General features: G+C 35.8%; 1 protein-coding gene across 7 annotated transcripts in view; it reads left to right on the forward strand.

Moving 5' to 3' along the window:
• Positions 1-26,859, forward strand: part of Pkib (cAMP-dependent protein kinase inhibitor beta) — a 97,320-nt gene that overhangs the window by 8,954 nt on the left and 61,507 nt on the right. For 3 of the 7 annotated variants that reach the window (XM_070015351.1, XM_070015356.1, XM_070015354.1), the window contains exon 3: positions 14,171-14,268. The exons of 3 other annotated variants lie outside the window; for them this stretch is intronic. The gene's annotated coding sequence lies outside the window, so the exon portion shown is untranslated. Of the gene's footprint in view, positions 1-7,119; positions 7,226-14,170; positions 14,269-26,859 lie in introns of those variants that run through there. One more of the 7 variants, XM_070015352.1, reaches the window with a different exon arrangement.

Genomic DNA, 26,859 nt, shown 5'->3' on the forward strand with positions numbered 1-26,859 from the left:
TACAGGAAAGAAAAGGACAGAGCTGTGAAGAATGTAAGGACTTGGAGGAGTTAAAGAGTAAAATGTTAATTCCTAAGTATTTTATTTTTGAGGCTATTGCTTCTCGGATTTCAGCCTCCCTTTCCTTGTTGTTGGCATAGAGTAAAGATACTGATTTTTGTGGGATAATTTTGTACCCTGCTACTTTTACAGAGTTATGGATCAGCTTAAGTAACTTGGGAGAGGATTCGAAGGGGTTCTTTAAATACAGGACCATGTCATCGGCAAAGAGGGAGAGTTTTACTCTTTCCCTCTTTGGATCCCCTTTATGTTCATCTCTTGCCTTATTGCTCTGGCTACAAATTCCAACACTATATTGATGAGGAGTTGAGAGAGCAGACATCATTGTCTTGTTACTGGTTTTAGAGGAAATAGTTTTAACTTTCCACTATTAAGTATAACGCTAACTGTAGGCTTGTCATATACAACCTTTATTATGTTGAGGAATATTCCATGGATTCTTAGTTTCTCCGGAGCTTTCATCATAAAGGAGTGTTGTATCTTGTCAAATGCTTTTTCCATATCTACTGAGATGATCATGTCATTCTTATCCTTGCTCCTATTGATGTGTATATATTGAACCAGATTTGCATTCCTAATGAATCCTGCTTGATGATAGTGTATGAGTTTTTTGATTAGTTGTTGAAGTCAGTTGGCCAGAATTTTATTGAGAAGTTTTGCAATGATGTTCATGAAAGAAATGGATCTATAATGCTCTTTCTTTGATTGGTCCTTGTTTATTTTTGGGATGAGGGTTATGCTGGCCTCATAGAAGGAGTTTGGCAGTGACTTTCACTTTCAATTTCATTGAGTTTAAAGAGAATTGGAGTGAATTCTCATTTGAAGGCCTTATAGAATTTGGTGGTGAATACCTCTGGTTCAACATCTCTGGCCATAAAAAGAAATGCAAATCAAAACTACATTGAGATTCCACTTCACCCCAGTTAGAATGGTCACTATCAAGAAAACAAATAACAACAGAAGGGATGTGGCCAAAAGGGAATGCTATGACACTGTTGGTGGGAATGTAAACTGGAAAGCAGTATAGAGTAAACATAGAGCTCCCCTATGATCCAGCAATCCCAATCCTGGGCATTTACCCAAATCATTGCAAACAAGGCCACACTAAAGCTACCAGCACAACTACGTTCACTTCAGCGTTATTTAGCATGGCTAAGATATGGAACCAACACAAATGCCCTTAGTGATAAACGGATCAAGAAAATATGGTATATATACATAATGGAATTCTATGCTTCCTTTAAAAAGAATGACATTGCCCCATCCAGAAGGATATGGAAAGACTTGGAAAAAAATCATATTAAGTAAGCTGGACTCAAAGAAACATAGGTCCCATGGTTTCGCTTATTTGTAAAAATTAGTATATGTCTAGGTTAGTCCTAGCAGAGGATCACAATAGCTATGTACATAGGACCATATAAAATGATGCTATTTAAAATGAACTCCAAGATATGGAAAGAAGAGTTGTTGGTTTTTAATGTACTGTGTGAAGTTATTTATTTTTTCTTTCTTATTTTTCCCTTTAGTTTATCCTCTGTTATCACTGTTTTGGATGTTGGTACTCTGTATTAAATATATATATATATATATGTATATATATATACATATATATATATCATTTGGGGAAGGGAAGGGGAACAGCAAAATAGTGAGACAAAGGACAAAGGATGAACCAATGAAACAGTGATACTCACAAGACATTATATGCAAATGAACTTTACAACTTGGGGAAAAGAAGAGTTGGGTGCGGGGGATAGAAAGTGGGAGAAAATGAGGGAAGGGGTAACACTGTACTTATGTAACTTACTTATGTAACTGTAACCCCTCTGTACATCACCTTTACAATAAAATATTATTTAAAAAATGAGTGAAAGATAGATTAAGGCTATAGTTCTGGCCTTAAATGCTAGATGAAGACTTTAAATTTGTAGCTATCAGAGATATTTATCTATCTATCTATCTATCTATCTATCTATCTATCTATCTATCTATCTAGATATTAAAAGAATGTATGATAAATACTCATAAGCAGAACCAGTTTAGTAATAAAAGATTAATTTACTGCTGATTGTACAAACTGTTATTGTCAAGGGGCTGTTGAGTATATAAAGAAAAAACAAAGCATGATCACTCACTGTATTATTTACAGAATTTGCTTATCTTTTTGCTTTTTTAGTTTATTTGTAGCAGACTGATACTACTATTTTCTGGTTGCTTTGTTGTGGTGATTAATGATCATCTAAGAATCAGTACTTTTCCTATCACTTACAGTATTTCCCCTACTTGTGACTATTATTTTTACCTTAAAAGTTGTCTTTCCAGGCATGGGAAAACATACTTATAATATCAACCACTTGGAGGCAGGTAGACTCAACCAAAGCCTTTGAATCTAGTCCAGGCAAGTTTGCAATACCTTATCTCAAAAATTAAATAAATAAACTTGCTGGCATGTGATTCAAGTGGTAGAGTGCTTACTTTGCAAGCTCGAGACCCTAGTACTATACAGGAGGAAAATAAACTGGTTCTGAAAGTTAACTGCGGATTTAAGATTAATACTGGAGAGAAAAAAGTATTTACTTAAAAAAAGATGTTATCATGATTATGCTGCAATGTAAACAAGTAATGGTATGTTTAAGTAGTGTAACACTTCCTGAGTTTAAACACAGCAATGGTATCTATTATTTTAATGTGTAAATCATATTTTCAGATATACCCTGCCAAGTAAATTGTCTACATATCCAAATTTTATTTATTTATTTTTTATTAATAAGTTTTTATTGAGAAAATACCATACAGCAGGGTTACAGTTACTTGAGCAAGGTAATGAGTACATTTCTTATCAAGCATTGTTGCCTCCTCCTTTGTTTTTCCCCTACCATCCCTTTCCTCCCATCTCCACAACTACATTCTCCTCACCACCAAAGTTGTAAAGTTCAGTTTTCGACATAATGTCTTCTACATCTCATTGTTGCAGTGGGTCCACCTCCTGTATCCCTATTTAAACCATTTGTTTTTTCCCTTCCCTTCCCCAAATTATACCAATATCAAATACAGTAAAAACAGGGGTTATACCATGGAGGAGGGACATACAAAGCAACAAAACAATACCTTATAAATATGTTAGAAACAATAGCAAGAAAGGAAAACCACTTGAGTCCTTATCTTGGGGTTCACTTTGCTTAACATTATCTTGCCTAACATCATCTTATGACAATTTCTGCTTGCCTCAGACATATACTAGTTATTGCAAATAAGAGAAACCATGGGACCTATGTTTCTTTGGGCCTGGCTTACTTCACTTAATATAATTTTTTCCAAGTCTTTCCATTTCCTAACAAATGGGGCAATGTCATTCTTTCTGATGGAGGCATAGAATTCCATTGTGTATATATACCACATTTTCTTGATCCATTCATCTACTGAGGGGCATCTGGGTTGGTTCCATATCTTAGCTATGGTAAATAATTCTGCGATAAACATAATTGTGCTGGTAGCTTTAGTATAGTCTTGTTTGTGATCATTTGGGTGAATGCCCAAAAGTGGGATTGCTGGGTCATAGGGCAGCTCTATGTGGAGCAGTTGTTTCTTTGAGGATTTGTTGTTTGGGGATTTAGTTTTCTGAGTTCCAGATATATTTTAGATATGAGATCCAAATTTTATCATGTAGTAGTGATTACTGTCTGGCAGTCATGTATTTCCAACACTAATGTCTTTCCAGTTGGAGAAAGATGGCCTTACTAGTACTAGTAAATGGAATCCATAGCTCAGAACAGACTAGGTTTCTTTTTTTTTTTTTCTTTTTTGGGTCTGGTCGTGGGGCCTGAACTCTGGGCCTGGGCGCTGTCCCTCAGCTCTTCAGCTCAAGGCTAGCGCTCTACCACTTGAGCCACAGCACCACTTCCGGCTTTTTTCTTTTTGCTTATGGTGGTGCTGAGGAATCGAACCCAGGGCCTCATGCATGCAAGGCAAGCGCTCTACCACTGAGCCACCTTCCCAGCCCCATCTCTCCAGTTTTCTTAACATGGACAGGATCATAATTCAGATTTCAACTGATAAGAACTTTTGTAGATTGATTTAACATAGACAATCAGATTGAGTCTAATATGAAAATACGTATTAACAAGGTTGTTTAAGCAAATGCAGGGAAAAAGCATGAAAATGGAGGTTTCTATGACTCTATAGCTTCTGAGGTGGTGAGAGAAAGGGTTGAGTGGCTTTGTGGAATTACCCTTGGCTAATATATTCATGGTCTTTTATGCTCTATTGGCTCCTGTTCTAATTTAATTTTTCTATTAGCTCTTTGCGGGAGACAGATGTTGAGGAAATTCTGTGTTTTGAATTTTTAACAGGTTTTAAATTATGATAAGTTCTTTTTGCTTTTTTGGTTAGCTGTAAATTAATTTTTTATTCTACTTTCCCTACTCTAGCTGCATAAAATATTACTGAATAAACTATGTTTACAAAATTTGTTTTAAGAGCTGCTGATTGAAATGGGAAATAGTCTTCCTTGCAAGTGATTCAGGTCAGTGTTTGGTCATTATCTGAATATGTAGCTCCCTTGAGTTTTATGTTATTATGAATTTTATGTTATCATAAAAGGAATGTGGGCTGCGGTTGCAGTTCAGTGGTGAATTCCCAGCACCACCAAAAAAAGAGGGCTAACGGTTGGAATATAGTCAATCTCATTATTTTAGCCTTTTTACTGAATGAATTAAATCACTATGGGAATATTTGGTTGTTTATACTATAGTGACTCATTATGTTTTACTAAGAAAACCAGGCCAAGATTAAGGAGATTGAATTTTACTTTCAGTTTTGGATGAATTACTTACTTTCCCATTCTTGCTAGGTGCTGTCACTTAGTAGATAAATGAGGTTAAAAATGAAAAGAAACTAAATCCTTGTGCAGTTTACAATCTGCCTTAGGTTAAATTGTTCTTCACTGATTTTAGTTTACCATCTCCTTAGTGTTAAGGAATGAGCCAGGTCGCACGGAGATCAAGTCACATAGAATATGGTTCTTGAAGACCAAAGGCTTAACGGCAGATGGATTAATAGCTGGAAAGCAATGTGAATCAAGTCATCATAGCAAGATGAATTAAGTAAGAGCATGCTGAGGTATGTTTATAAGTAACCATAAAATCAAGGATAGATGCTCAAAGGAGGTGACATTATTGCCAGGTCTGAAGGATAACCAATAGTTTGTAAGGCAAAGGGATGTATCTTGAGAAGAGGAAAGAGCATAGACGTGCCTGATGTGTTTCCGAACTGTGAATTCATCAGAATGGAGTGTGCATTCCACAAGACAGCAGCAGACATGTCTGAAAGTTTCACAGGAAATGCACATGAAAGTAACATGTTAGAACTAGTGAGCTCTTATAACGAAGGCAAAATCCTGCTTTTAGGATTTCATATCATGCTAAAAAATTCTTAAACTTGATAGAAGGTCTTGAATCATGAGAGTAATGGAATTTTATCTGTGCTGTGATCTACTGGCTGAACGCCCATGTGCCTTTGCAAAATGCCTCTGAGAGGTAAGGAACACTGGGGGACAATGTGGGCAAGGCTGTACTTAGGTTTTGAAGGTGTTCTAAGATTTGTTATGTGTTTGTCTTCTAAGGTATAAATCAGAAGTGAATGGAAAATTATGGTTAATTTTAGATGTGTTGAATTTTAGGGTGTGGAACTGTGTGGGATGTTGAAGTTGATGATGTAAGCATGTGTTTAACCATAGATAAGAAGTAAAAGGCCTGACTAGAAATGACTGAAGTAGGTTACATTTCTCTCTCCTTCTGTTTTTCTTTCTCCAATCTTCTCTCTTTTCCTCCATTCCTCCTTTCCCCTTTTCCTTTCATTCCCTCCCACCTATTTACTTTATCTCTTTCTCTTTCTCTCTCTTTCCTTTCCCTTCCTTCCTTCCTTCCTTCCTTCCTTCCTTCCTTCCCTCCTTCCTTCCTTCCTTCCTTCCTTCCTTCCTTCCTTCCTTCCTTCCTTCCTTCCTTCCTTTCTTCCCTTTTTCTTTCTCTCTCTTTCTCCTTCCTCCCTCGCTCCCTCCCTCCCTCGCTCCCTCCCTCCCTCGCTCCCTCCCTCCCTCCCTCCCTTCCTCGCTCCTTCCCTCCCTCCCTCCTTCCTTCCCTCCCTCCCTCCTTCCTTCCTTCCTTCCTTCCTTCCTTCCTTCCTTCCTTCCTTCCTTCCTTTTTTCTTGACAGGGCATGCTATATAGTGCATAGAGCCTTTCACTCACAATCATTTTCCACAGCTTCCAAGTTCTGGGATTAGAGGTATGAGCCACTAAACCTAGCTCCAAGTTTTTAGGAACAGATTTTTATATAACAATATGTATGATATGAGATGTACAAGTCGGTATGTCAAAAACGAACTTTACAACTTTGGTGTGGGGGGGCTCCCCGCGGGAAGGATTGGGGGGGGTGGGGAGGATGGGAAAGGATGGGAAGGGGAAACAAAGGAGGAGGCTACAATGCTTGATAAGAAATGTACTCATTATCTTGCCCATGTAATTGTAACCCCTCTGTACAGTATTTTCACAATAAAAAATAAAAATATGTATGATTTTTAAAAAGTTATATTTTCCCAATGTTCCATCTATGAAGAGAAAGTAGGTAAATAGCTAAATTCTTTGGAAAACCTTCAAAGTTATGTTTCAAATATAATTTAATAAGCAATAGCTGCGAATACTTAAAATTTGCCAGAAATTTGGATTCTGATGCCCTAGATTTTTGTCAACCTCCCCAAGTCTCCAAGGACAGAGTTTAACTCAAGAGTATTTTCAAGGGTATCTTTCAGGCTAGGAACAAACTCTGTCTTGATTTTTATTTAGCAACAGCCAGAGAGTAGTCCAAGAACTGTGTGTGCAGATTATGTAAGTAGTCACTTGAAGAAGTAGGGTCCCTGGCTTCCTGTTAACCTGGCCCTCTTGAGCGCCATTGAGCTGTGAGAGTGCTGGAGAACAGCTGGTGCAACTCAGCCCTGTTGCCTAGTAGTCTTTGTGGAGCAGTCACAAGGTGTTGTTGCTGAGCAACCAGGGGGCTCAGTGGTGGCATATCATCCCCCATGGAGTTGTCAGTAGTGGTAGGCTACCCCATGGGAAAAGCAGCATAGCCTGGATGGGGGCCAGGCCTCCTCAGAGGCTCCAGGGTTGCCAGCAGTAAGTATCTGACTTTAGCATCAAAGAAGATAGCGTTATATTCTATGAGGATGTGGGTTCTTTGTGGAGTTATTGATATAGACTTAATTAAACATGAACTGGAGGCATTGAGTTTTGGGTTCTGTAAGCAGTTAGTTTTTCATTGTGCTACATGGAATATGTACAGTTCCCGATTAAAATTAGGTAACTAAAGCAAACATTTGAGAAAAACCAGCAAGGTGATCATATTCTGGGTAAGAGGACCTAGATGGTAATGTATTTGCTTCAATATAAATGCAAGATTATCTTACATTTTCTTTCTGCACAGAAAGGTCAGAAAATAACAATTCATCAAGACCTGGTCTTAGCTAGTTTTCATACTTAACACGGTACACAATTCACTCAAGAGAGCTGATGAAAGTGTTGAAACTAATCAGCTCTCTCAGGAAGGCTAAGTTCTGCTTTTAGGATTTAAAGTTTCCGTGTTGAGCAATGGCTTTTATTCAAGATGCTGCCACATGTTTTAAAGGTCAAGATACAACAATTGCAAATCCTGAAACAGTAGGCTAGGATTTTTATTGGCATGGAGTGTTTGTACTCAGAGTGACCTATAAGTTTTGGTGAAGATTAAAACAAGTTTTGTGCATAGTGCTCAGGCCTAGTACTCTACCATTTGAGTCCCAGTTTCTTTTTGGCAGATAAGTGGAGATAAACGTCTCATAGACTTTCCTGCCTGTTTGGCTTAGAACTATAATCTTCACATTTCAGATTCCTGAGTAGCTAGGCTTATAGCCTTTTTAAAGGAGTTTTAGACAGTTTCTATCATTTACATAATCAGCAGGAGCATTCTATTTATTTTATGTAAGAGATTTCATAATCTAACACACTGAATACTGTATGTGCTAGGTATTGTTCTTTGTGTTTTAAGGTTAGTAGGGCATCTGAACTTCTAACAATCATGTGAAAAAGATTATTAAGCTGATTTTATATGCAGGGAAGCCTTGTCTGACTCAGAGAGGAACTTGGGCCATGGTAGACAGTATAGATTTATAATTAGACTATGCCTTCAGAATCCATGTTCTTGATTATTATATCATAAATATCACATGAATTAATGAGGGAAATTCTGAATTTTCAACAAACTTGTTTTCAAACAAGTTTTTAAACAATTAGGGAGTTCAAGAGACGAAGACTACAGAATCATTTGTGTGACTAAGTTCACTTGATTTCTTCTTTGATTCTGTAGTTCACAGCTAGGAAATCCCTTTTTTGTTTTTGGGTCCGGTTGTGGGGCCTGAACTCTGGGCCTGGGCGCTGTCCCTCAGCTCTTCAGCTCAAGGCTAGCGTTTTACCACTTGAGCCACAGCGCCACTTCCGGCTTTTTTTTTTTTTTTTTTTTGCTTATGTGGTGCTGGGGAATCGAACCCAGGGCCTCATGCATGCAAGGCAAGCGCTGTACCACTGAGCCACTTTCCCAGCCCCGGAAATCCCTTTTTTGATATAGCCCCTTTATATCCATTCAAATTCTATAAATGTGAAAATAAATGCATCAGATATTTGGTACTTTTAAGGTTTTTATGTCCACAATGAGATGATTTTCTCTGGCATGTGCTGTAAAGGAAAGGGGAGAAGTTAGAAGAAAAAAATAGAGGAAATACATTGGTGGTTCTCCACAAATTTCCTATTTCCTAGAGCTTTGTAATATAAAGTGAAACAGTAAACATGCAGGAAATAAGCAGTAAAAAGAGGAAAATCACACAAGGGAAAAGGTATATGTCAAAGGTACGTCAAAATTTCAAGGATATTGCTTAGTGTAATCATCATGTATACTGAGTCATTTGCAAATTTTAAGCTGAGCTTAAATCCAGGGTCAAGGTCTTCTTTACTATCTGACATTGTGAATATATCTCCCCATCTCAGCACAGAAAAAGAATCTATGTATATGGTAGATTGCAGGGGTTAAATAACATATAAAGTGTTCCACAAGGTTCAGAACACAGAACCCATGTTTATAAAACGTTGAAATCTAGCCAGGAGCTGGTGGTTTACACCTATAATCCTAGCTACTTAGGAGACTGAGATCTGAGTATTGCAGCTCAAAGCCAGCCTGAGTAGGAGAGTCCATGAGACTCTTATCTCCAATTAACTACCAGAACACTGGAAAGTGGAGCTATGGCTCAAAGTGGTTGAGCACTAGCCTTGAGCAAGAGAGCTCACAGGGAAAATATTTGCTTAATCTCCACTCCATAACAATAAAAAGGGAAACCCACCATAGTTAAAAGCAAGTTTAACTTTCTACTAGGCACCTGAAAGGTCCAAGCAGTTTCACAGTCAGAGTTGATGTTTATCAACATCTTTTAAGACTCTGGATAAACTTTGCCAAAACAATGTGTAAACTTAGTTGTAAAATAGAGGCATTACATTCTCAATTGGAAAAACCTGAGCTTATTTTGAATGTTTGAAATATTACAGAAGTAGTTTGACTAAAAAAATGGATGGACATTAAACTTTTTATTCACTGGTATCTGAACCATTAGTATATATCTGATTCAATCATTTTCACCCATTTTTTAATTCATTATTTAATTAAGAATGAATTTGAATGAAAAATTTTAGATAAATTAGACATATGACACACATATAAGATTTTGATTCTGGTCATTGTGTATAAATTTTAATTATCAACACATGGCTTATCAGCAGTCAGAGAAAAGTTGATAAGCCATGTATTTTAACTTGTGATTTAAAATTGACAAATGAGAAAGCTTTACAACTTCAGGGGGTTGGGGAAGGAGAAGTTGGGGAGGTGGGAGAGAAGGGATAGTAGGGGAAAAACAAAGGAGGGGGTAATAATGCTGGATAGGAAATGTACTCATTACCTTACTCATGTAATTGTAACCTCTCTGTATAGTATCTTTACAATAAAAAATATTTAATTAAAAAAACCAAAAACCTACATGGCTTATTAAATCAACCAATTTTCCTTCAGTTTTGCAGAATTGTCTAACATTTTGACACTACTGATGATGGTCATTTACTAATCAAGAAACCACAGCTTCCTTTTGTAAAATATCATCATGCTTCTATTTGAAAAGAACATGATTGGTCTGGGAAGGTGGCTCAGTGGTAGAGCATTTGCCTTGCATGCATGAGGCCCTGGGTTCGATTCCTCAGCACCACATAAGCAGAAAAAAAAGCCAGAAGTGGCACTGTGGCTCAAGTGGTAGAGCGCTAGCCTTGAGCTGAAGAGCTGAGGGACAGTGCCCAGGCCCAGAGTTCAGGTCCACGACTGGAGCCCCTCCCCACCCAAAAAAAGAACATGAGTTAATTTGTGAACATAGACTTTAAGAAATAATTAAAATTATATGTGTATAAATTATACATGTATATAATTATATTTATTATACATGTATATAATTATACATTATAATCTATGTATGAGTGTTTTATTATGTATAAAATTAACATATACGTTTTTCAAGTACTTAGGATTGAACCCAGTGTCTCATACATGCTAGCCAAGCTCTCAGCCACTTAAGCTACACCCCAAGTTTTTGTTTATACTTTGCTCTTGGGACAGGAAATTGAGGTTCTGCCTGGGTTAGCTTTGAATTCATGATCCTCCAGCCTCTGCTTTCCAGATAGCTAGGGTTAGAGGTATATATCTCCATGCTGTATTTAACATATACTTTCAAACATGAAGTTGTGATGACCATTGTATGTAGAAAGTATTCAGACCTCTCATTTCCTATTTCATGAAACATTTTCTATCTCTTGTAAGTATATACTCTGTAAGACTATATGGTGATTTAAATGGAAAAGTAATACAGAGAAAAAGTTGAATCTTTCCAATATACTTCCTAGCTATGAGATCTTGGCAAATTACTGAATATATCTCAGATTTAATTTTGTGATTTGTAAAATGGACATTCTAATACTTGTAGTATAGCTAGCATTTGTAGTTAGTAGCATTTGTAGCTAGTTCATAAGTGTTAACAATAAAAAAATCTGCTTTATTATGGTTAGTTGCTTTCTCTTCCTATGGATAGTCCTATTATTTGACTGCATCCGCAGGCTTGTTGCTTACCAAGTCAGTTGTTATCCTTTCTGTAAGCTGGTTAAGATTTCTTACAACTGAGCCTGCTAGAAAACAGGTCATATTTCTTTGTGCTTTAAATTTTCTTCCTCTGCAATCTTCTTCCATTTGCTTGGTGTACATTATACTCATTTCTACCTTTCTTACCAGAAGCCACTTGGTATCAGTTGTGTATCTAGGATCCTGTCTAATGTAAAGGAAGAAGCTGATTCCTCAGAATCAATCCACATGGAGGTCCAGGACATATTCTTCATATCCTGTCACAACGCATTATGTAATGCCACCTCTTTTAGTCTCGGAGAAGTTCTCAGAGAAGGTCTCACCTGATGTCTATCAAGCACAAACTCCTGTCAGCAGGAGAAATTGGTGGCTCCGTTCCGAAAGGGAATCTGGTGTCATGTCACAGGGTCCATTATACCTGCCTCATAAAGCTTCCCATCTTTTATTATACCTATAGAAAACTTTCTTCAGAAAACCGTGTATGCATGTATGAGCATATTCAAGGCTGAGATATTGGATGATAATACATTACACATATACAGAATACACTGCATTAGTAGAAAAAAATACTGCAAACTTGGAACAGTTAAAAAATAATAATGCATCATTGTATGCTTCATCCAAAGTAAATGCCACACATTCATGTGTTCATGATGTTATGAATACGTTACATATTACCATATAATTTCATGTGTAAGAAATAGCCAGAGTAGTCAAGTTTACAAAAAGTAGGACATAGGATCGTTGTTATTAAAGGTCTTATGGAAGAAGAAATGGGTATAGAATTTTAGTTTTGAAAGATAAAAGAAAATTCTGAGATCGATTGTAACTTTGAACCTATTGTTCAATGTCTGCCAATGTTCTCTTTTTCTCTGCCCTCCCTGGCTCTGATAACCAGGGGTCCTATTCCCTATTTCTATGAGATCACCATTTTTAGATGCCACAAGTCCAGTCCATGGGTAAAGTCATGCAATATTTCTTTTAGGTTCTTTTTGATTCAAGATGTCTTTGAAATCCAGATACATTAGAATATAATTCCTCTGATGTTCTTTTCCTTTGGAAGCAAAAACAAAATCTCCAGAACATCACAGTCCTCAAAGAAACCTGCAAGATGTTAGGAGTGTGATCACAGATCCCTTTCTAGGGTCTCAGACTACATCTAGTGTTAAACAAAAGAAGCAACTTTTAATTTTACTATTCTTAGGGAAGAGCACTAACTGTGTATCTGCTAGATTATTTTATGCTATCTTCCTTGAATCTTAGAGGAACCTGAGGAGGTAGGCGGGGTAACTGCATATGCACACTTGGTGAGCACTGCTTTGTAATTCCTACAAGAAAGAGACAAAATCAAAACCTGATAAATGGATGAGTTCAAATCCAATGTAGTTGAATTGACAACTCCTCTAGAAATGCTCCATCTGTATGCTATGAAAAATGCCAAAGGCTAAGGGGAAAAAAAGTATGCAGATTGTTGGATACTAATTTAAGAGAGACTAATATAGTAATGCTGGTATCATGAGAACAAAGATACATTTATTTAAGAATCATGTGGTGAAAAGTCACCACATGTGATTCACGGGTCTCGCTTGAATTTAGAGTTCATGAGCCACTGTGAATGGTCTGTGGAGCCTGGATTGGAAGAGGAAGTTTCAGTTGAGGAAGGCTTGTGAAGGATGTTATCCACAATCTCTGCAGGAATTGATAGGATGGAGGCCGTGTGGATGCAGAGTCAGACTAGAGGGTGGCTGTGCACATGGCCTTCGAAGGAAAAGTGAGCTGCAGAGTATTGAGAGCCTGAAATGGGTAGAATTTGATTGTTTAACAGAAATAGAGTAGAGAGAAGATAGCAGAGAGCATGAATCCCTAAATACATAGAACAAAATGGAGTCTCTTGCTTACATTAAGTCTAGTAAAGTTGGACAGACAGAAAATACAAGCAGAGTGATATATTGATAATTCACATACCTACATTCAGGAAAAAAAACAGTGATTTCTTTAAGATAAAAACGAATGTTAGGAAAAACATGGCTTTTTCATGCAGGACATCTAAGGTTCTGTTATGTTTCTGCTAATGTATGTAGCCTACCTCAGTGAATGGGTTCCATTTTGACTAGTGGTCAGTTGTAGCCACTTTTCAGAGAAGTGTATTTGGAAATGAAAATAAATAGGCTGTTGTATGTATTCTTATTTTTAAAATGGGGACATTTAATACAGAAATGCCTAACAGGAAAAAATGTGGGTCAGCTGTCTATTCATAGCAAATTTCTTGGTTATCTCTTGATGCTGAGGCTTTGTCTGTAGACTGGATTCTATTGGGTTTGTTTCTGCACAAGCATGTCAATCACTATGTCAGGCAATCGAGGAAAACAATGTCTTTTCTCCTTGGCATTGAAAATCAAAGATGAACCGCTGCAGGGATATATAGATATTTCAGTCACACATTTGAGAAAGGCTGTCACTTATCTAGTCAATAGAAATTTGAAAATCTGAAGGAAAACAATGTATCTTGCTATATTGTTGATTTTGCTCTTTGGTAAAAATGTTTTCTGACAGCTTCTTTTATACCATTAAAGACAAAACACAAGGACTTCTCAGAAGACAATTGATGAGTTGGGGTGAACAAAGTAATAAAAAAAATTACACTCATTTATAAGGAAGCATAGACCTGATTGCTCAACAAAATCTGTCCTCTTGATCTCAGACAAGTAGAAAAAAAAAGTAGGATAAGGAACAATGGAGATTGTTCTAAAATTTTGTAGTATTCGGATGTTTGAAATTATATATTTTTTTCTTTTTGCCCAAAGAACCACTTTTACATTACTTAAGGCAACAAAGAACTAGAAGCACTTATCCATTTCATTTCCTTCAAGGGTTATGGTATATTGAAAGGACACTCCATCAAGAGTAATCTGGGGAAAACAGAAAAGCCATAATAACTGAGACCATACCGGGGCAGAAGAGACAAAAGGTACGTACAATTCATGTTCACCTGATCCAGGGGAAGTTCCTGAAATGCCTTTGCTGCTATCAAGCAAAGGACAGCAGAGAAATGGTAGGGTGAGGGTTCCTTATTTTAGAATGTAAATAGATACAGTTGAATTAGCTACTGTTACAAATCATCAGTAAATAATACATCCTGAGACCTTGAGGGATCCAGTTCCATCCTGTGTCAGCCAGGGACCCTGCTTAGTAGAGAGACAAGCTGGGTTTGCTAGTTTTATTCTTAGCTGTGCTTACCTAAGTCATTCTTAGTTTAGGCAACTGGCCCATCATAATACTATTTTAAAATCTGTCATCTTTAAAACCTGGGAGAAATTCATGATATTGACATATACAGATATATATTATTTTCCTCCTAACTGCTCTCTGTAAAGAACCTAAGTAAAACATTGACAATTAAACACAAGTAAATTGTTTTGGGTGGTACTCGCCTCCCATGTTTGTTGGTACTCTAGTTTCATGTTTGGTTTTTTGGTGGTACTCAGGTCTCAGTACATGAGGTACTCAAGGCTTCATGTTTGGTAGGCAGACACTATACTGCTCTCGCACCAGATCAAACCCTTCTTTGCTGTCTTTATTTTTTGAACAGTCTCACTTTTTGCCAGGACTAGCCTGGACTGTGATACTGCGATGATCCTGTTTCTGCTTCCTGTGCAGGTGAAATGATGGTGTGACATTACCTCACCCAGCTTTTAGATACATAATTTAGGTAGCTGCATAAAGGAATTGACATTCAACAACTTACGAATACAATGAATGTAATCAATGTCACCCCTTTCAACATTTTCACTCATCCCTCCCAACCCCATCTTCCACCCTTTCCTCAATTTTCTTACTGTCGTAGGATGTGCATTGAATTTTATGACTGCTTTCTCTGTCTTCCTGTCTTTAATGACCGAGCCCTCTCCCCTTGATCACAGCCCCCTTTTCGAATACAGATTTCCTGGTGTTTATTTTGTGGAACTGTCAGCCTTTCTCAGGAAGGCTGAATCCTTGAACCTACCACATTTTAGGCAATACATTTGTGCACACCTGCAGCCCATCCAAAGTATTTACTTATAGATTTATACATTAATTCTAGTATTGACTTGGTATGATTTTTTCAGAACCTTCCATTTCTTCACAAATGATTCTTTCTAATAGATGGGTAAAATTCCATTGTGTATATATACCACATTTTCAATATCCATTCATCCATTGAGGGGCATCTGGGTTGATTTTGGCTAGGGTGCAGTAATGAACATGGTCATGCTAATGGCTTTACTGTATCATAGTTTTTAATCTTTTAATAAATGCCCCAAAATGGAATGCATCTTAGACCACTCTACCACGCTACCCTCACTGAGCTAACTTTTTGTTTATTTAGATAGGATGTCATAAACATTTTGCCCAGGCTGGTTTCAAACTGCCTTCCAATCTCAGCCTATTGAGTAGCTACATAGGAGTAATATTTTTGATAATATTGATCAGTGGACATAAACCCCAAGTTAATACTTTTTTTGAGAAAGAGTGAAACAGTTGTATGTTTTTGTGTAATGCAGTTGATTAGTGAGGTAATTATATCTGTATATGCCTTTTGAAAATGGAGTATGCATCCATTCAATAAGATTTTAGTCTCACTGCTATTTTGCAAAATTTTTGCAGGTTGGCAGAATTTGCTTTGAATCCACTTTGATCCCTGAATGTTTGTTTTGCCATGCAGAAAGAGACACGTGCTTTTCTGCTGTTGGTTAGATGATGGATCTGCAGATCCTGGAATAAACCTCCATGGGGGTAAAGGCTCTCCCATTCTCCTCCATTCTCAAGTTTCTATGAGAATAAGGCTATGGTGACAGGAAAGAGTGGAAGACATTACATGAGGTTTAGACTGTCAGCCTGGCTTCCTAAAACTATTGTTAACCGTCTGTGATTTCATTCTTATGGTTCCATGTCTCACTGGAGCATCTAATGTCAAGCTTTAAGTTCATCATCATGCCCATGATAATGTTTTAATTCAAATTTACCTTTTACTGTGAAGTAATTTCAATGAAATAATTTTATGAAAACACATCTTTCCACAATTCACTGAGCCATTCATACTATGAAAAGATAACTAGTCGAATTGTAAAATTAATTTTTTTATTTAAGGAAAATTAAAGGTAACATATAAAGTCATGTACTGAGCTAGTACTGTATGTTGTGTATACAGTGATTTACAAATGTAAGTCTATTTAATTCTCAAGGTAACTCTATAAAGGGACTGAAAGTTTATACTTTTTTCTCTATGATAAAAGTATATCTTGCCAAATGCACATATTTAGCGGGTGGGTGGTGAAGTTAGGATTTGAGCCTAATTCTGTCTGATGTTTAAGTCTATATATATCCTTGACCAGCTGACAGAAAGGTTTGGCAGAAGCTAACATGTTTTCCGCTTAAATGAGTAAGCTACCTTGTTTTCACCAGGTACTTATGATCTGGTTTTAAAAATATACTCTTAAGGAATCCATTGTCATACACCCAAAGAACTTTGTTACAGGGCTCCGATTCATTTTTCAGATTCACTTAATAAAAAAAAATCATACTGAAACACTCCACAAATAAGAAAAAATATCAAAAGAATTATAAAAGGAAAAATCACAAATATTTATGAAAATGAGCTAAAGGAATTAGAAATACACAAAATCGCTTAAGGATAAAATTATATCCTATGAATGTGACAGTGACCTAGTATTGGAAAATTTATTAAAAATAATTTAATAATCACAGACCAAAAAATAAAACTTGGATCTGTTTTATTTCCTAATGGATAACAAATGACATTTGATAAAATGTCATTTTTTTCTTTCAATAAAAAGGTGTAAAGAATTTTGAACAGATTGATGTTAAAAACTGAACATTAAACATTAATAGACTCTCAAAAAAGGGGAAAATACACTCGCATGGCAATTTAGGACTAGAAAGAATGAATTAAAATGTAAAACAGTGAGTCCATGAAAAGAAATTTCTAGAGGCTTATTACATGTCCAGTTTCATCACCTAGAGAAATATGATACAAATTCTAACTAATGAAAAGGAAAAGAAATATTTCTGATTTCTTATTTATATTCACTAAGATCTAAATGATCTTATTTAATTTTTATAACAATCCCAGGAGGTATTAATTATTATAAGTTTTCATTTTCAAATTAGAAAGTTGAGACATATAAAAGCATATAACTCAACTAAGTTGTAGAGCAAGAAAGTATCTGAGTTCAGATAGAGCTCAGGAGGCTGGAATCATGAGTCTTTAGACTTCAATATTATATCATGTAGACTCAAAAGTTACAATTATTTTTCAAAAGATGATACTTTAATAGATTTTTTTTAATATTAATAATATTTAATATTATTAATCCCAAGAAACTCAACTGAGAAACTATTAGAGCAAGGAACCAAAGTTAAGTAAAGCTATAAAGGATAGGTTTATATAAATTAAAGTTCATTATAATATCAATAAATTACAAACACAATGAAGTGCCAGTTATTGTAGAAATGATTATCTATGAATAAACTATTCTATGAATCAACTATGCAGAAAATATGCAAGACCTAAGTGAAAAAAAGAACAGCAATGATATAATAAGAAACACAAATGAGATTAGTAGTAATGAAGTTCTACATTGCATGTTTGGATAAAAATAATAAATGTTCTATAGCCATTCTGTTCCCTAAACTTATAAACGGTGCTGAAGATCTACATTACATTTTTGGATGAAAATAATAAATGCTACAAAATTATTTTCTTCCCTAGCCTTATAAATTTAATACAATTTTATTTAAAAATCTTGAAGAGATTTTAGGGAAAAGTTTGCCAATAAGAGAATGGAGAACCTGGGAAAAGAACATTTTTGAAAAGGAAGAATAACAAAAGAAGGCAGTATGAGTAACTCTAAACAAACACTGGTTTAAAAGCATGTATGTTTAGGGGCTGGGAGGGTGGCTCAATGGTAGAGTGCTTGCCTTGCATGCATGAGGCCCTGGGTTTGATTCCTCAGCACCACATAAGCAGAAAAAGTTGGAAGTTAAGCTGTGGCTCAAGTGGTAGAGTGTTAGCCTTGAGGGACAACACCCAGGCCCAGAGTTCAACCCCATGACTGACAAAAAGAAAAGAGCATGTTTGTTTATTTGTAAGTTTTACCATGCCCAGAAAAATGTCCTGGATATGGTCAAAAGAACTATGTAAAAGGGTTTCTTCTCATCATTGGTAATCAAAGAAAAAGAATTCTTGGCTGTTTTGTTTGAAATAAGACTAACAAAATCAAATAAGCACAACTCCAAAGATAAAGGAATAAATCTTGTTCATTGTTATTCTGGCTAAACTGCCACTTTTTTGAAGACTGTCAACAAAACAAATCAAAACTGGCTTGTAAGTAGTAAATTCTAGAAGGGAAAATAGGAGATAAGAAAAAACAACAACCAACAAACAAAAAGCAGAACAGATAAGATTCTTTTGTGGAGGAGAGTAAAGGGGATATACAAGAAAAACAAAGGAAGTTAGCCAGTTAACCTTAGTTCTTACAGATCAAAGTAATTGCCAATTAATATTCAGAGTGGGCAAATCTCATTCCTTTATCCAATCAATATTCATTGAACTTTTACTCTATATTCTTTGGGCTGGAATGATTTTTGGGGTTCAGCTGATACACTGCTGAAAAGGCTTCACAGTTTCCCAAAGTTTGTGAAGCACCATCATAGAAACGCCATGTTGGAGAAAGACTGGCCAAAAGTTCTGAAGAATACTCAAAGAGCACTGTATTAGGAGTGGCTAATCTCCTCCTTTAGTAGGTGCCAGGGATAGCATGCTAATAACTTCAATGCAGTGAGAAATATCATACTTAAATGATCATTGTGTGCAATCAAGGGGCAAAACTAGATTAAGTAGATGGTATGGGAGGAAGAAAGATTTTTTTTAACTCAAGGAATGACTGCTTGAAATTGTAGGGATCTAGTTCTGGTAACCCATTGATACCATGACTTTGCTACCATTTGGTAGCAAAGGGATCTATATGTGGAACGGGGAGAAGTTGGCAAGAGGTAGTTGAGTTACTCATTTGGGTTGGTTACTGAAATGACTAATCTGAGAAGGGCTCTCCTGAAAACAACACAATGAGGAAATCCTATGCTCAAAAGAGTCAAGCCCACCAACTTTTCCATTTAACTCTGAGATTTTAGCTAAATCACTCATCCATGACTCTTAGTTCCTATATCAAGGAAATTATTAGTAAAAGTATATATTGTACAACATTGGTGAGAATTGAATAATATAATGTGTCTATGAACTAATTATGATGCTTAAAATAAAGTAGACATTTCATAAATACTATTTTATAGATATTTTATCTCACATTTCTATAAGAAACTAGGATTTTACTTAGTAAACATTTAGACTTTCTAGATGTAAATAATATAGAAAATGAAAGGGAGACCTATTGTAAAAAGAACTTCCATATTTTGTCTTTGTAAATAACAGAATCTTTCTGACATGCACCATCATATTAGAAAACCAGCATTAGAAAACTCAACAGACCAATTGTTCCATTTTATTAGCACTCTCTTACTTGTCTGAACTTAGTTGCTGAAAATATTTAATTTTAACTCAGTCTTCATATTATGATATAAGACCCATATTTTCAACTTGAGTTTGTTATATCAAAGGTGGTCATGGATAATGTGCTCTGACCTGTTGTAATAAAGCATGCTTATACATGTTGGATGAGTACTGGGGAGTTACTCAGTTTTGGTTGCTGTGTTGCAATCAATTCCTATTTTTTGTCATGTTATTGAAATCAATCATTGGATTATTTAAATTAGTGATTAAGAAATCCAAAAGGACTCAGTTTGTGGAGCTAAAACCAGATTGTGCTAACATAAGTGTAATAAAGCATTTAGTGATTATCCATAAATAACATTATGAACTTAATGAGCTACGAATGACTTGGGCATGCTTATCAGCTACAATAAATGAGCCCTATAAACACTATACTCTTGGCTAGAATGTGGCTTGCTGGTAGAGTGCCTAGCATGCATGAAGCACTGGGTTCAATTCCTTGGTACCACATAAAAAAATAAAATAAACGAAAATCACCCCACTTTACTCTTTTATTCTGTGCTTCTTTAATTAGTTCACCTTGTTTTTACTTGAAGTAGTCTGTATTCTGTTTTCTTTGAATTGTTTCTATTACTATATATTTATTGTATAAAGGGATTTCATTGTGACATTTCCATACATTCATACTATGTACTCCAATCAGACTTATTTTCTCTATAGTAGAGTACACAGATTGTTCTTATCTTGAAATGCTTTGAGTTATAATTTCCCACTTAGTAATGATGTAAAAACAACACTTATTTAGTAGCAACTATAGTTATGAGTTTTAGTTTTAATCTTTTCCCAGGACAGCCATATGTAGTGTATGCTAGCCCACAGACCAAGCCATAGTTCTGATCAGCTTCCAAACCTGCAGAGAAATTACTAAGATTCTGCAGTGAACTCATTGCTATGCTCTCGTGTTCAGTAAGTTAAGTGTGTTAAACATTTTCAATTCACAATAATTTCAGTTGAAAAACATTTTATAGTAACATTACTTTATGACTAGTCAAGGGACAGCTGTACTTACACCGAAATGTTTAAATGCAAAGACAAATCAAGAATAATAAGATCAGTAGGGGTGGGGGTATAATACAGTAAAGAATTCATTGTGTACATCACAAAAGTAAGAAAAGTAAGGGGGGGTGAGTTGAAGGGGTGACACTGATCAAGATGTACATACACTGCATTGTTATGTGGCACCTCCTTTGAACAACTGTAATTTTTTAAAATATGAAAAAAATTAAGATCAACTCTCATTTCCCAGAATTGACTCCTTTCATTTTGAAGTATTTTCTTAAACTCATCCTTTTAAGTAAAGTGCTATATTTACTCAAATCTCTTCTCCTATAAATTAGTTTAAGTGATTCTAATCCATTTTATATTTTTACTTGGAACCATCTTGGCTTACAAATTTGAAATTTCCAAAAACAATAAGTATTCATTCTTTTAATTTTTTTCTTATGAAATTCTATTTCATTTGCTACTCACATCGCATGATTTACCTTACTTCTACATCTAGCCTGTGCAAAACAGAATGATATTTCTGAAACAATTAGAAGAAAAACGATTCTTATGTCTTCTTCTGCTATAAGTAATGGAACTTTTTACAAAATGCTAAATCCAAACTATATGGGAAGTCAGAGAATCTGTTCAAGAATCTGTGCAAGCAACCACAAGGGAAGATGTCTACTCAGGCTTTCAGGGCAGAGGTCCTAGAACCTCTTCCTGTTTTGAGTGTTGCTCAGCGTATGAATTATTTTTATCTAAAGTTATTCTTTAGGCATTGTTTTATATATCTGGTTAATGGCAATTTTGTAATGACTCGATCAACACTTAAAATTAATATAGCTTAAAAAAAATATAGCTTTCTGGCCCATTATTCTATTTGTATGGTATATCTTAGGTTTAAAAAAATAGAGAAATAAGACAATGAATTCTTAATGAAAATACCTACTACCCTGACTTCAGAAGGACTGATTACAATATAGCTTCCACCCATCATTTTTCCTAGAGATGTGATCTACTGGGTAAACTCAATACCTGTATTCACTGGGGTAAAGCACTCTCGTCTTATTTGCTCTAATAGTTTAAGAATGAGGGCTGGTGAATCACTTGTCACTGGTGATCAGAATTTATTTCTTCTCTAGTTAATTGCCAAGTTGTTGTCTCCCTGAAGTTGTTTTTTTTGTTGTTGTTGTTGTTTTATTTTTTTTAATTGTATTTTATTTTATTTGAGAACATACTGTACAGAGGGGCTACAATTACATGGGCAGGATAATGCATACACCTGAAGTTGTTTTGATTTCTGGCTTGTTAAAGAACCTGACATATCTAACTTTATAGAGGTTTAGATGTACCGGAACACTACTAGAAACAGGAAATTGACTCACTGGTTAAACCACAGGAAACCAAGGAGTTTGCATTTCCAACCCAGGGCTTATATTTCTTTAATGAAAGCTAATCTCAGGTGTTCTTCACAGTTAGACAACATAGTGTGAGAACAAATAATTCCTTATTTTATTTTTATTTTAAATCCAAACTATACAACTCCTAAGATTATAAAATGCTTTTAAATTTTCTCTTACTTTGTTTTGTTCTGCTTTTACATTTATGAGATAAGTAAAATCAGTGTTCTTAATTATATTAAGTGAAGTAAGCCAAGCCTAAAGAAACATAGGTTGCATGGTTTCACTTATTTGCAATATCTAGTATATGTATGAGTCAAGCAGAAAAGGTCAGATAATGTGATGTTAGGAAAATGAACCCTTAGATATGTATTTAAATGTTTTTTTTTCTTTCATGCATTTGTTTCTAATGCATTTATAAGATTAGTTCTTTGTTGCTTTGTATATCCCTCCCCCACAGTATAACCCCTGCTTTCACTATATTTGATGTCGGTATAATCTGTGGAGGAGAAAGGGAAAAACAAGTCATTTAAGGATACAGGTGGACCCGTTGCAACAATAAGTACAAGTTGTCATGTCAAAAATGAACTTTATAACTTTGGTGGTGGGGGGGGTAAGGATTGGGTGGGGGGCGGGGGGAGGCTGGGAAGGGATGTGAAGGGTAAACAAAGGAGGAGGCTGCAATGCTTGATAAGATATGTACTCATTATCTTGCCTATGTAATTGTAACTCCTCTGTACAGTATGTTCACAAAAAAATCAGTGTTCTTGACTATCCAGTAAAAATGATAATTTCTAAAATACTATAATCCAAATGACATGTAAATATCTAACATATGTTAAGCATTGGGTTTCATCTAATTATGTTCTTAATAAAACGTAGCAATCCTTATGTTATACTAGGAAGGTTAGGTTCTGAGAACACATACTGTTTTGGTTCATTTATTGTAAATCTATTATCCTACCTTGGAATAAGCATAGAAATTATAACAATAATTATAATTCAACTTATAGGGAAATGTACATGTGCATGTACATGTTTGGTTGGTTTTTAGACAGAACCCTAAAAAGTTAAGATTACTTCCCAAAAAGATGGCATTAGGTGGACACATAAACTCATCAAAAGGTTTCATGGAGGGATTTTAAGTATTGAAAATAAAATGTGTTCTATAGTGGTCCTATGTCAAATCTGGTTGCATGAATCTCAGAAGTCACTCAAAGACACAGCACAATGACTTAGACCAAATCATGGATTATCAAATTTGAGTTTAACTTGTACCATTTATAAAATGAGTGGGCTCAGGCAAATTAACTTTTCTATCTCAATGTATTTAATCTGTAAAACAGAACTGATAGGGTTATTAAGTTTTAACCAGTTGCCATTTGTATAATGCTTAGAATATTGCTTATAGGTTGTTTAACGAAGTGTTGTGTTTCGTGTTTATAGAGAGTATTTTTGCTTTGAGGATTGCCATCCTCAACTGTCTCTTGCCTTTGTTTTGTGTTTGTTTTGATTTATCACATGCCCATAACTCTTGTTGAGCAACCCGAAGTCTGTTTTCATTATGCTTGAAAACTCTAAAATGGAAATATTTTCAGATTAGGGCAATTGAACTGCATAACACTGACAGAGGAGCTTTATGACAGAGGGATGTATTTGTTTTGTTTTAAAGAAAAGGCAGGCTCATGGGAACTGGAATTTATGGTAGGAGAAAGTCCAACTATGTTAGTGGACTCTTTTTTCAGGAGAGAACAGTACTGGCAACAGGTAGTCATGACTCTCCAGAAGGGGCCAACAAGGGCAGCAGATGGTGTCCTCACAGGTGAGTGGGCCATGGTGACACAGAGTCTGGAGGAAGATAATTATTTAGGTAGATAAGCAATAGGTCTGATCCCCAAGGTTGAGGCTAGGGCTAGGGCGTGAAATGCAGGTTTGGGGATATTGGGTAGACTAGCACAAAGGTCCTATTGGGCAGTGAAGCAGTGACTATGCTTCGTGAGGACACTGATTAAAGAAAATTTGTGATCCCTCAGGTTTGAGGGTTGTGAGGATTGAAGGGTGGTTGGACCAAGGAGCCAGACAGACTTTCCTAGATACTGACTTGGACATCCCATAGAACAAAACACATGATTAACTTTCAAAAACTGGAAAACCATAGTGTTGATCACTTAAGTGTGCTTTGCCAATTATTTTTGTCTTTTTTGGAAAGCTTCAAGTTAATTTCAGACCAGATTAAATCCCCTACAGTTGAATCTTTCCAAGTAGCTACAATTAAAAGAAGAATAAAATGTGGACATGCTATTCTTACTCTTCTTACTTTTCCTTAGGAAGAAGTCATCTATCAGAGAAAAGAGCACAAAATGAAAGGAATAGGAACTGGTTGAAATGCTCTTCCATAGGGAGAGAAAAATGAGTGGAATTGTCTTACATGAATACAAGTTTGAAATGACTGTTCTCCTAGGAATTATTTAGGGAATTATCAGGCCTTACTATGTTACTAGAGAATACTTTATATCAAACCAGTAATTGCCTCTCCAAGGAGAGAACATTGGACCCTAACTCTTGCCTGATTCTTAACTTTTTGCAAAAGTGTTTAGTATTTATCTAGTTCATAAAAAGGTACTCCCTCTCTCTAGTCTTCATTCAGGGTATTTCTTATGATACTGGTGTTGGTCATGGTTCTTCTCCTGTAGGATCACTCAAACCTTCATTCTTAAAGGGTCTGTACCATTAGCAGTCTTCAAATTCCTATGTTTTCCCCATGGACTCTAATCACGGATGATTTTTTTTTATTTTCTGTTGCTAAGAACAGAACTCTACAGAGCAAGTTACAAAGATAAGAGATTGATTTTGGCTGACAGTTCTAGCTCAAGGTCAAGGGCCTGCATTTGATGATTGCAGACTTCCAAGGTGGAATTCTACATGGCAAGAGACAGAGGTACATGTGTGCTTATAAATCTTCTGTCTTCTCATTTCATAAAGCCATCAATATTCAATCATAAGACCTCTACCAGGATGATTTATTTTTAACCATGTCCCAATGGCCCTATTTCTAAACACCATCATTAAGGTTAGGTTTAGACTCTTAATACCCCAAAAAAAGCCATCAAACTCCAACACGTTTCAGAGGTGACAAATAACGTTCACAGTATAACAGATGCTCCAAGAGATCTTTCTTCTAGACATATTCTTTACCTCCATTGCGTATCAAAGCCCCATGACACCTCAGTAATTAGTATAAGTCATCTCAGCATCAAATTTTATCTATTTTTTGCCTATTGATTCAAAGTGTGGGCATCACAAAGTGGTTGGTATGGAACCCACTTCAATGGGATTATTAATGTATCTTAAAGGAAGCACTCTTTCTTTTGAATCTAAGGCCTTTGGCCACCAAGGCATAATGTGGCTGAATTAGTAATTAAAATTGTCCCGTGCATGGCCAAAGGTATTAATGAATGTTATCTATCACTAGATTGATGAATCCTGGCTATAGAACACCATGTATTGATCATATACAGATGGAAATTTAGAGCACAGGCACCGTCTTAGTGGATATTTCCAAAGCTCAGCAAGGTTCTTCCACCTAGTTATTCATCAAAAATGGTTCCACTATTCCATCATATGTTGCTGACCTAAAGATGCATGATGGTGTACTGGAAAGACACTTAATGAGAATTTCTATCATATTTTGGTCTTTGATGAAAAGTAATAGCTATGTGGAATAGCATAACAGTTAATTTAAAAATTCTGTACATTCAGAGAGGAAAATTCTGGCAGATACATTGCTTGCTTGCTTGGAGAATACATTTATTTCTAGTATATCTATTCCAGTAATTGCAAACTGTTGTTCTTTGCATGATGGAAATAATCTACTATAACCAGCCTGCTTCTGGGTATTGCCACTCAGATGAAGGATGTCTTGTTGGAATTCAGTGTTGATGCCTTCTGCTGGCTATCACTAAATTGGCTTTGGTGAATGGAAGTCCATGCTGCTGAGACCAAATCTAAGCTTCCTTTTAGTGATCATGGAAACTATTAATGAATCCATTGGGTAAAGATGCTAGGGGGTAAAGTCATCCTATCTGCTTAATTACTAAAATCCTCTCACCATGGTTACTTTTTGTTTAATATTTATGGAAGATACACATATTTTCATGTTGTCTTTTATAGAGATCTACTCATATACCCCCTCTTTTTTTATTGTAAAGGTGACATAAAGAGGGGTTGCAGTTTCATTAGTTAGGTATTGAGTATTTTTCTTTGAATAGTGTCACCTTTCCCCTCATTTTCTCTTGGATTTTTTCTTCCTTCACCTGCAACCCCAAGTTTTATAGTTCATTTTCAACATAGTGTCTAGTGAGTATCATTACTGAATTAGTTCATCCTTTGCATCACTATTTCTGTGCTTTCCCTTGCCATCCCCCACGCAGATAAATTTACAAACAGGACAAAAGTACAGAAATAAAAAACAGTGACAAAAAGAGAGGAGTCAAAAACACACAAAAGACCCACAAAAAGTAAAATAAAAAACCCCACTTGTTTTCAT

The sequence above is a fragment of the Dipodomys merriami genome, unplaced genomic scaffold (genome assembly GCF_024711535.1).
Source record: "Dipodomys merriami isolate MVZ:Mamm:240054 unplaced genomic scaffold, mDipMer1.0.p SCAF_112, whole genome shotgun sequence".
Classification (NCBI taxonomy): domain Eukaryota; kingdom Metazoa; phylum Chordata; class Mammalia; order Rodentia; family Heteromyidae; genus Dipodomys; species Dipodomys merriami.